The sequence below is a fragment of the Rhagoletis pomonella genome, unplaced genomic scaffold (assembly GCF_013731165.1).
Source record: "Rhagoletis pomonella isolate Grant_MI unplaced genomic scaffold, Rhpom_1.0 Rhpom_scaffold_00003, whole genome shotgun sequence".
Lineage (NCBI taxonomy): Eukaryota > Metazoa > Arthropoda > Insecta > Diptera > Tephritidae > Rhagoletis > Rhagoletis pomonella.
Genome location: NW_023458557.1, coordinates 10,510,242 through 10,522,102, shown reverse-complemented (window position 1 = coordinate 10,522,102; position 11,861 = coordinate 10,510,242). Strand labels below are relative to the sequence as shown.

Below are 11,861 nucleotides of genomic sequence, written 5' to 3'. Positions count from 1 at the left end.
ATTTTAGTAATTACTGAAGATTATTCACTCAAAATTGATATTTACAATAAGTTTTAGACAAAAAATAAGAATATTATAAATTTTTGGAAAATGGGCGTAGCCACGCCCACTTATGGTTACATGTGTTTATCTTGGTAACCGCTGCACCAATTTCTTTCAAACTTGGCACAGTTGTTGGCCTTGATACGACATACAAAATGTACAAAAATACGACAGTAAATATTAAAGATAATTTATTCAAAATTGAGGCTTGCAACAATTCCTTATCGAAATACGCTTATGATATAATTTTGGAAAATGGGCGTGGCACCGCCCACTTATGATCATATATATGTATCTCTGTAACCGTTCTACCAATTTGTACCAAACTTGGTGTGGTTATTGTACTTGCCCCATAGAACCAAAACGCCGAAAAGTATTGAAATCGGACTAAAATTTCGGCCGCTTTTCATATAACGGTAAATTTCAGAAATGCTTACAACTGCGATATTTCGAAATTCAAGGACGCCAATGTACTCAAAACTGATACACCCCGGCTTACGATGTAGCGGTAGCTTTCGGAAAGGTGAAAAACATATATTTAATACTTGCGCCGGGTATTTAATGTTCGGCTCCGCCCGAACTTAGACTTTCTTACTTGTTTTACAGTCCGCTTATTCAAATACGTTACATTTTTTGCTCATTCAAGCCGAATTAGACGCGGTTACGCTAACTTAATTTATCACGGGTTCGATTATTGTTTTGCATCAAACACTCTATACGCGCATAGCATACATAGCAAGTGGATCAATGCAGAAATTGAAGGCTAAACGGGCAATGCTGAAGGGAGGCGCCACAAGAATTTATACATTTGTGATGACCAGTGGTATCGATCAATCAGTTGCAGATTGGGAGTGACGTTTGGAGCACCTCGAGGAGGTATGGAACGAGTACAAAGGAATTGTTAATATCATGATCGAGAGGAGCGACGACGATGAAGAAGAGGTGGCAGAGATCGAGGAAGATTTGGAAGAATTCGAGGAGCGTGTGCTTAAATTATAAAGCAAATTACGGTTAGATATTTCAGAAAGATCTCATGTGGCAGCGAATACAGCAGCTGTTTTCGAAACAACTCGGCAGGATAATTCAGTGACTAGTCTTATTTCGTCCCAAGCTGAAATCCCCAACAATTTAGCAACACAAGTGTCAAGTTCAAAATTAAACTTTCTACCTAAGCCATTCGCTGGAAATCTGACCGAGTGGAAGTCATTTCACGATTCCTACTTCGGCGCCATTCACAACAACACCTCATATATTGCTTGCCAAAAGTTTCAACTGTTGAAAGGCTATTTAGCAGAATAAGCGTATGACGTTGCTGGGCATATTCCACAGTCGAATGAGAATTTTACAGAAACATGGAGTAAGCTATATTCACGTTACAAAAAAAAGGGGATTTTTTGCGAAGACACACGTTACCAGGTTCATTAATTTGTCAGCTTTAGCAGTCAATCAGCGAGTAGCTTGCGTAAGCTATACGAAAGTGCAGTTGAGGTTGTTCGCGGGCTGCAGAAAAACGCGATGTTTGGCTCATTAATATTTTGCTATCAATAAATCAAATATTGATTTTCCTACATTTAATGAATTTTTGAGTTTTCTAGGTACAAAATGTCTCGTCTTGGAACCTACTTCTCCGACACCCACATGAAGTTCAATGCCTCCCATGGGTTGTCCCAATGCAGTATCTTTTTGAGCTTGAGTGTTAAGGAAAGGCGGAATTCGTTGCAAACAAGCGAGTTTGCTACAATTGCCTGAGAGTGGGGCATATATTGAGTAACTGCCGCTCTAAATATTCATGTCGGACTTATCGTAAACGCCATCACAGTCTCCTTCATGAAGAGAGGCTGAGGGAAGGTCCGTAAACGTCAACTTCAACTCCTTGCCGCTTCTCCCCACAGCGGTGTATCAGGTTACTGATTGCCATGGTGAGCAACAACAATGCCGGTTATTGTTAGACAGTGGGACTGAAAAATAATTATCTCCGGAAATTGCGTGCGTCGTTTGGGTTTGCGTCGTCCACATTCCCGTATACCAATACTTATACAATGCAGCTACTGACATTTCTCATGGGTAGGTGTCGCTGCACATCACTTCTAATGTAGGTAGCGAATAAACTAATGTCGATGCGCTGATTATGCCAACAGTCACGTCATCCATGCCAGTACATGAACTAGAGACACAGCAATATTAACCATTTCCATTGCTGGACTTAGCTTACCCTCAATCGTTCCTTCGCCTATTGGTAGTAGGATGGGAAATTAAAATTTTTTCGAAATACTAAAAGGCGAAAAAGTTCGAGGGATAAATCAAAGTCTCTGCGCTTTTTCAGCATCGTTAGGCCGTATTATGGGAGGAGACTTAACTCGTCGTGCAAAGTAAAAGAGTGTCGGAGTTTTCTTCAGAAATTTTGACATAGGCAAAGCTCTTACCCAATTTTGGGAAATAGAAGAGATTCAAGGTACCGTTCAGTGTACAGAAGATGAGGAAAGAGCAGAGAATTAATTTTCAGTGTTGAGCTACCTTTCAAGTCTCAACGTCCAACTTTGGTAGTTCAGTTGATCTTGCATTAAAGCGCAATGTAATCCGGAATTACAATCACAATATTCAGATATCATGCCAGAATATATTGCGCTCAACCATATGGAAAAAATTCTAAATTCAGAAACTGCGAAATCGTCGAACCAGTGTTACTACTCGCCTCACCATGCGACTTTTGTCCAGCTAGATTGTTCTATCCGAATAACTGTGCGTAAGTGTCGTATGTTGTATGTCGTAAACTTTAAACGCCTAAAAAATATATAAAGGGGGTTCGCAAAGTGCCATCAAAGTCTTATTATGAATTTTTGCAGTGTTAAAAAATAGTTGGTTGTCGTTTCAAGTTCTCTAAACATTCATTTAAGCTTTTCAAGTGTACGACATTAACGAGAACGTTATGAATCCCTCAATAGTTCCTTGTTTTTTAGTACGTAGCCTTGAACTTGAGAATTGATATTTTGCTAAATAATGTCACCTCATATTATGGTACATTAAGACTTAATATTCGCCTATTTAATATTGCATTGCTTCATATTGTATTCATTCGCAAAAGGGTACAAGTGTGCAGAACCGCACGTTATCGCAATTAAAGTTTAGGCAAAATGTACAAGGTCGGCTTTCCATTTTTGTACAGTCCGCTTATTCAAATTCATAACAATTTGAAATATTATTTGATTGATAAAAATATGAGAAATAAAATTTCCCGATATATTGTTTCAATTTTATTAAATTAGCAAGGCTGTTGATAATACTCACAATTTATGAAACTTAAAAAAATTGTATTATTGGTCAAAAGCTACTTATTCAAAATAACCTTCGTCCAGATTATTTTCTTAAAGAGTTTTCCCGTAGAGATATCAGTGTATAAAGATGGCATTTCTACAAAAAGCTTACATTTTTTTTTTTCTTCGGTAGTCAGTATTCTTGTAGTTTGAATCGAAATAAGTGTTCAAGTGAGAAAGATACTTCAAAAAAGGAAATTAATAACGAATATAATGTATTTGTGATTAACGTTTGTGTCTATACGACATACTCGGGTGTGTTTTGTGGTTTTCAAAAGCACATATAAATTTTTCCTATTACTTTTAAGAACTGAACCTCCAGGTATCTGAATACATATTAAATAGCTATAAATTGAAACAAAAAAAAACCTTAATTTGTTGCGGTTTTAAGGGTGTGACAAGTGATTTTTAAATTTCCAACCTATACACAACACGGGTATGTACATAGTTGGTTGGTTGGTTGTAGTGTTTCAAAGTAACTTAGGGCCGTTTTCTCAAGTAACCTGTAACTTTAAAGCTCACTTTATATTTAAAGATTGCATTAAAGTTTATGATTGTGTCTAAAGTAAAACATTTTATTGTCGGTTTTAAATTGGTTTACAATCAAGAAACATATATACGTCAAGAACCGATTATAGAAATGCTTAACTGTAGTTATAGCTTTATTTTTAATTATTATTATTATTATTACTATTATTATTAATTTGTCATTTGTTTTAAATACTGACATTTTTTTGATGTTTGAAATAAAAATAATATTGCCCAAAGCTCAACAATACAAAAAAAATATTACTTCAAATTAAATATATGTACGTGCTTAATTGTGCACCATTGGATTTACAAAGAGATAATTGCATTCTTACAGGTATGCAAAACCACACATCATTTTACATTATATTGAATTGAATTTTTTCGTGGTTATTTTACTGCAGTTTCAACTCGTTAACACTATCTGGTTTTGTTCATGGAATCGCAAACTAAACGCGTTCGTGCATATCCCAGAAAATAAAAAAAAACGATGGCACTAGCCTTTTAGCAAAGCAAAGGGCGTGGATAGAGGTGACGTAGGAATTCAATTCGATTTCCACAGGATACTGCCGCACCATGGAAAGTTTGCAACAAAATTATAAAAACTTAACTTATTGTTTAATGTGAATAAATTGAGCCGAAGTACCAAACTCTTTGAGCATTCTAACCGCGTTTTAAGCTTGTCTAAAAGGAAAATAACGCTTTCCTTTTGCAAGCGAGATCTCCTGTGGAATGCTTTATCTCGCAGAGCATTTTAATGATCGCTTCGCTCCGCTGTTGATCTATTATAGAAATCTGAGTTGACGTAATCAATGATCGTCAGAATGCACCAGTTCGTCCATCTTTTCATTTATTTATTTATTTTTATAATTTTATTTGTGTTTCTAGTTTTCGGCAGAACTGACACAAACTTAACCATTTAACCCTCAAAATTTTGGGTTAACTATTTAAGTTTTCATCTCTGAGTTAATGCCTAACCTACTGTTGTGCAAGCCAATTTATCAATTTAACCGGTAAACTTCGAGTTAAATAGATAACCTGCTGTTCTGCAAGTGGGCCTAAGTAGAGCTATAAATTAGCTATAATTGGTTACATTTAGTGGTATTCAAGCTTTGTGGGCAACAAAAATGTTCAATTTAGAGTTTGTGGGCTGAGAATAAGGTTGCCTGTGTTTTGCGAGGTTTTCGATGTTTGAAAAGAAGCAGTCAACGAAGATGCAACCAAGTGCTGTTTTAAACATTTTGCTGTAAAATATTATTAAAGGCAGCACATCCGAAAAATATAACAACTACATAAAGGAAATAGCAAGAATGATATGCAAGTAGGTAGGTTAAAAATTCATTCTTGCATTTTTTGTTTAAACATGTACCTTAATTATACCCGAGCGAACTTGTGCACAAGGGTATTATAACTTTGTTCACATAACGGTTGTTTATAACAGCCAAAATGAATCGAGATTGATATAGGCAAATGTATACATAAATGATCAGAATGAAAAATGAAACCGATTAAGCGGTGACTGTCTGTCCGTCCGTCCGACTGTGCACACGATAACTCGAGTAAAAAGTGAGATATCTTAACGAAACTTGGTATGTGTACTTCCTATCAGCATACAACGGATGGTGTTGAAAATTGGCAAAATCAGACAATAACCACGCCTGCCTCCCATATAACAGAATAGGAAAACCTATCTAAGCGTGATCTAGGCCCTAAGTAAGGTTGCATTTTTATTGGCGTTTGCACATACACTCCAGTCAGATTTTCCCCACAATATCCCGAATAAAAACTATTTATGTTTCATTATTATTAGAAGCTTGATTTATTACCAAAATATTGTTTGAAAAAATATAGAGCGTGTGTGTGAGAGAGAAATAAACAAAACAAGTTTGTTGATGCATTTTATTCGTCAAGATAAAAGTGCATGTTACATTTGCGGTACACAAAAAACAAATTTAAAAAAAAAACAGTTCCCATCGCTGTGGAGAAGAGGCTAGGGATGGGTAGTGGGGAGTTGAAAATTTCAGAGTTTCGAACACTGCCCAACCCTTCGATTATTCGATTCGAAATTTGGTGGTGCAAACTCTATTTAATTCGAATTTTCAACACAGCTACACAAAATTTAAAGGGTTGTTTGTAAGAATAATAACTCAAATCGAAAAAGAGATTCAATGGAACTTATAGCTCAGTTAGTCTTGACTTAACTTATCTTACTTAAGAAATCGTCACGTTTTCGTTTTAGTTTCTAATCTGTAGTATTACGACAATTTTTGTATTCTAGTCTGTAAGGTTTTTGTAACCATAGACTTAAATAAATGAAATGAAATGAAATGAAACGAAATGAAATACTCAACACGTCAACTTAGCCAGAGTAAGTTTCTACCGGCTAAAAATCGTTGATATTTGAGAATTTTTTTTGGAGACTGCGTTTGCTTTTTTCTTTTTATATAACTACACCCAGTAATGAGAAAACGTAAATTATAATGAGAAAACGTGAATTTATGATGATAAAACGTAAATTGTATTGAGAAAACCTGTCTTAGTATTGAGAAAATATTAATTATATTAAGAATGATTAAATTAATAATTAGAAAACGTAAAAAAGAATGAATAAAAGTAAACTGAGAACGAGAAAACATAAATTTACAATGAGCAGTCGAGCGTTTATAATGAGAAAACGTAAAATAGGTTTACTTCGTAGTTGTTTTCCTTTAGCAGATGTTTTCATTGTGCCTAACAATACATAAACTATGTACATGCGTAGGTATGTACATATGCATGTAAAAATGCAGTCTTAATATTCCCTGCAGTGCGCAAGTGTAAATAAAGTTACTAGTTCAGAGATAGTATCTAACAGGACAAAACTTGGACTGGTTGCTTTGTTATGCGATGATGGACACTGGATACTTAAAAAATTCCGATTTCTGCTGGCAGACGAAGTGTAAAAAATTCGAATCTAACTTCCATTCGTTTATCTCTGCAAACATCAACGTGCGCGCACAATGTACTGCTTTAGCTCCTATCCCTTTTTTTAGCTCTTTTCAAAATTACCTAGCACTTTTTAGCTCCAGAAAGTTTTAGTTGTATTTGGTAACAAATTAAAATTACAAATCTGTAATATCATTGCATAAGTATTGACTAGAATTTATTTGGCTTTGGTGAACTCAGCCTATTTTCGATACCTTCATGTATCATATTCTATTTCGCATAAACCATACCGGACAGTAGTTCGAGCTCCGATAAGCCCAGTCGGTGTATTTTATCTCAGGCGGAGACGGTAAAAAAGGAAAGTTAAGACTTAAGCGTTGATAAAATTACAAATTTCGAAATACAGTGGAAAAACATACACTTTTATCCACGGGAAAATACAGACTCTACCATAAACTTTGGGATCTAGATTAAAGAATACAAAAATTAATTAGAAGAAAATCCTTTTTCTGATCACGTGGATTTTGTTTTTAGCTTAATAATTTTACCTTTAATAAGGGAAGGAAAGAAAATTTTTCAGAAAAATTTTGCAAACAAACGATTCGTAACCTGAGTTTTTATGGTCAATTCATATATCTGAAATTGCAGATCTTAATAGTTTGTAAAGTATTTTTAGTTCATTACCTAGTTTATATAAGTATGTGCATACATATAAGTGTTTTAAGTGCCACAGATACGAATTCAAAGTATATGCACCTAAAAGTTTTTTTCAGCACTTTAATGTATTCGTTGTTTTTACTAAAATTACGAAAAATATAAAAACTTCACTACTTGTACTTCAATAAAAGCTCAAATCTTTTCAAATATTGCAGCCAATTTCACGGAAGCCATTTAAGTAAAAAATGATGTTAAGTTTTTGAATGTTATATGGAAATTGACAGAAAATACGAAATCACTTTTCATTTAAATTGCTGGTGAAACTGGCGGTTGTACTATTTAGCTCTTTTTAGTTCCAAACAAAATGATTTTCTGGCAACACTGATCCGTAAACGGCTCGGCTACAACACGCGGCAGCTAACGAGATTTTTCGTTTAGTTAGTTTTCGGCATCTTTAAAGTGGCGTCATTAGCAGAAAAGTGACAAAGAGATTTGTTTGTGGAATTATCAAAAGAAAAGAAGTAATTATTTAAATATTTTAATGCAAAATGAGTAAGCGGACTGTCAAGATGCATATAAAAAGACAGAAGGAAATTTATTTAAACAGATTGAGGGGTGAAAGTAATGCAGTGTTAGAAGCCGCAAAGGTGGCAGCGCAGCCGGCAATTGCCAGTGAGCCTGCAACAGAGGCACTTTTTTTTTTAGTGAGGAAAACGAATGTGAAGAGGAGAAAGTGCAAAGAAGTTAACTTTTGAAGAAAAAATAGTGCAGTGGTATATTCGAAATAAGCCGCCCCGCGAAATTCTAAGTCTTTGATTTCAAGCCAGAAGGCCATTATCGAAAAAGTTGCATCCGACTTTTATTGTCATAGCTAATGTTTTAATAAATTATGATTCAATATCAGTGGATATTAATATAGATTGCCTTCCCTTATTCAGAAGTTCCCGTGCTCAACTATGGCCAATGATGTTGAGAATAGCAAACGTCGACAATATTTCGGCTTTTCCTGTTGGAATTTATTTGGGGGGCAAAGAATCCGGTTACCATAGAAAGCTACTTACCAGTATTTTTGGAAGAAATGAGAAATATTTTAGAAAATGGAATAGAGTTACTAGCAAAGGTGATTAAAGTTAGGATACGGTCGATTGTATGCGATGCCCCCGCAAAGGCACTTATTTGTGGCACTTCAGGTCATACATCAGCATCTGGATGTGAGAAATGTATTCAAGTTGGGCGTAAAATAGACACGGTACACGGTAGAAAGCGCGGAGTTAATTTCTGATGAAGAAAGTATTTTATGCATCATTTGCCACTTTATCAGAACAAAAATACACCTTTAGAAATTATTGGAATAAGAATGATTAGCCAGGTAGCCTTAGACATCATACACCTAATCGATTTAGGGATAATGCGAAAATTTCTTCTGCGAATTTTGTAAGATAAAATAAACAACAAGGTAGCAAAAGAGAACAAAATCAAAATTTCCAATAGCTTAAAGTTTTCGAAGCACCATATTTGCCAGGAATTCGAAAGGGAACCAAGAGGGTTGAAGATATTTTACATTGGAAGGCCACCGAATTTCGCCAATTTCTCCTCTATACTGGTGTCTACGTTCTCAAAGATTATGTTTCAGCTGATATTTACTAGGCGTTTCTACTTCTGCATTGCGCTTGTAGGTTATTGTTTTGCCCAAAAAGTTACTTAAAAATATTAATATCGCAGAAAACATATTATCACAGTTCGTTCAAAACTTCCCTCTCATATTTGGAGAAAAAAGTGTCACCTACAACGAGCACAACTTATTGCAGTTTCCCCTGAAATTCAAACAATTTACAAAAACATATAACACTTTTTAGTCATCTCACGCACACACTTAAAATCTGTCGAAAAAAAATTACTTAAGTTAGAGCAGCGTAGCTAATAAGAATTCGTACTCTTAATAAGAATTCCATGCGTTAGAGCGAGCAAGTGAAGGTCAGGCGAAATTTGACAGCGAATTTGAAGTTTGATCATAGTAGGCTGCGAAGAAAAGCGTCACTTTTGTGGAAATTTTTGGAGGTAAGAATACTTTGTAAACAATTTTATTTGATAAAAATATAATTTTGTGTTTTTGATTGCGCACCTTCAACGACATGAACAGCTTGGACACACACAGCACTTTTGGAGGTAAGAATACTTTGTTAACAATTTTATTTGATAATAATATAATTTATTATTTTTGATTGCGCACCTTCAACGCCAACAACACCTTGGACGCACAAAGCACTTTTGGAGGTAAGAATACTTTGTTAACAATTTTATTAAAAATATAGTTTTTTCTTTTTGATTGCGCACCTTCAACGTTATCAACACCTTGGACGCACACAAAACTTTCCACGGCATCAGAATCTTGACGCCATCAGAACTTTCAACCCATCAGCACCTTCCACGGCACCAATAGTTTAATATTCAGCTACCAACATTGTTCGGTGAGTTTTATTCTTTAAATATATATTAAGAAACACGGTTGTTCAGCCGCGAATAAATATGTACCTACTTGTGGTCATATCGTCGGTGATACTGCAAAACTTTCCTAATGACGAAAATATCTTCCTTTGGCTGATGTCGATGAACGTTTTGCAGTATCACTGACGACTTGTATCTGTGTAAGCAATAACAAAAAAGTGCAATAGAATGCCAGCCTTTGGCTGTCTTACAAAGTGTAGTGCAAGTGCACTTGATGAAGTGGAGCTGCAAATACCTACATGTGTACACATGGACGTATATAAACAAAAATTATAAGTGTATTTAAAGAATGCAGTAGAATGCTCCAGCTGCAACTACCTAAATGTGTACATATGTAGGTAAAAAGAAGAAAGTGCAGTGCAAATATATACATATGTACATATGAATGTTAAAACTGCAGTAGAATGCTCCCGATGTACCTAGTTGTACATATCACACACGATCTGCAAAAGTGACAACTCAAAATTTGGAATTTTTAAATTATAATATTAACAAGTAAGAAAGTCAAAGTTCGGGCGGAGCCGAACATTAAGTACCCGGCGCAAGTATTAAATATATGTTTTTTCACCTTTTCGAAACCTACCGCTAGATGGTAAGCCGGGGTGCATCAATTTTGAGTAAACTAGCGTCCTTCAATTTCGAAATATTGAAGTTTCAAGCATTTCTCAAATTTACCTTTATATGAAAAGCTGCCGCAATTTTACTCCGATTTCAATAATTTTCAACGTATTGCTTTTATGTGGCAAGCACAATAACCGTACCGAGTTAGGTACAAATTGGTGGAACGGTTACCGATACACATATATGTGATCATAAGTGGGCGGTGCCACGCCCATTTTCCAAAATTTTACCATAAACGTATTTCTTGGTAAAGAATTGTTGCAAGCATCAGTTTTGAATAAATTAGCTTCAATATTTACTGATTTATCGAAGATTTTGTATTTCTCTAAATTACCGATATATGGGATGTTCGGCTGTTTTGTATGCTGTACCAAGGCCAACAACTGTGCCAAGTTTGGAAGAAATTGGTGCAGCGGTTACCAAGATATACACATGTAACCATAAGTGGGCGTGGCTATGCCCATTTTCCAAAAATTTATAATATTCTTATTTTTCGTCTAAAAATTATTGTAAATATCAATTTTGAGTGAATTGTCTTCAGTAGTTACTAAACTATCGCAGTTTTCGTATTTCTGGAAATTACCGTTATATGGGAAGTGGGCGTGGCTACAGTCCGATTTCGCCCATTTTCAATACCAACCTACCTTGGATTAGCGGTAACCTACATACCTAATTTCGTTGAGATATCTCACGAGTTATCGTGTACACGGACGGACGGACAGACGGACAGACGGACGGACAGACAGACATGGCTTAATCGATTCCTTTTTTCATCCTGATCATTTATGTATACATTTGTCTATATCTATCTCGATTAGTTTTGGCTGTTACAAACAACCGTTATGTGAACTAAATTAATATACCCTTGTGCACAAGTGCGCTCGGGTATAAAAATAGTGCACTAAAAATGTACACAGAGCTTTTACTCACCTTTCAGCAAAATCTGGAAAAAAAAAATTTATAATTTGTTGGAAAAACCTAAGGTAAAGTCTCCTTGCCCATATGACTAACATGCACTAAGAAATAGTTTTTTCGCATTTTCTGACGAGTAATTTTGAGTTGTGTCATCTTTGAAGATCGTGTCCGATATGTAAACAACAAAAAGTGCGGTGAAACATGTGAAAAGTGCAGTAGAATGTCTGTTCTAAGCGCAATTTACTTACTAATACTTAATTTTTGCAAACTGAGTTATTTGTACATTGTGTAAATTATCATTCGAAGGTTGTGTACTCAAGAACTGATGCGTTTTGAAAAACAGTCATTTTCGGTCAA

At 35.2% G+C, this 11,861-nt stretch overlaps 1 long non-coding RNA gene across 1 annotated transcript; it reads left to right on the top strand.

Moving 5' to 3' along the window:
* Nucleotides 1-9,343: 9,343 nt before the first annotated feature.
* Nucleotides 9,344-10,097, top strand: LOC118735027. Its single transcript, XR_004992495.1, has 4 exons — nt 9,344-9,521; nt 9,604-9,629; nt 9,727-9,737; nt 9,849-10,097. It is a non-coding gene; the product is annotated as an uncharacterized LOC118735027 (long non-coding RNA).
* The last annotated feature ends 1,764 nt before the right edge of the window (nt 10,098-11,861 follow it).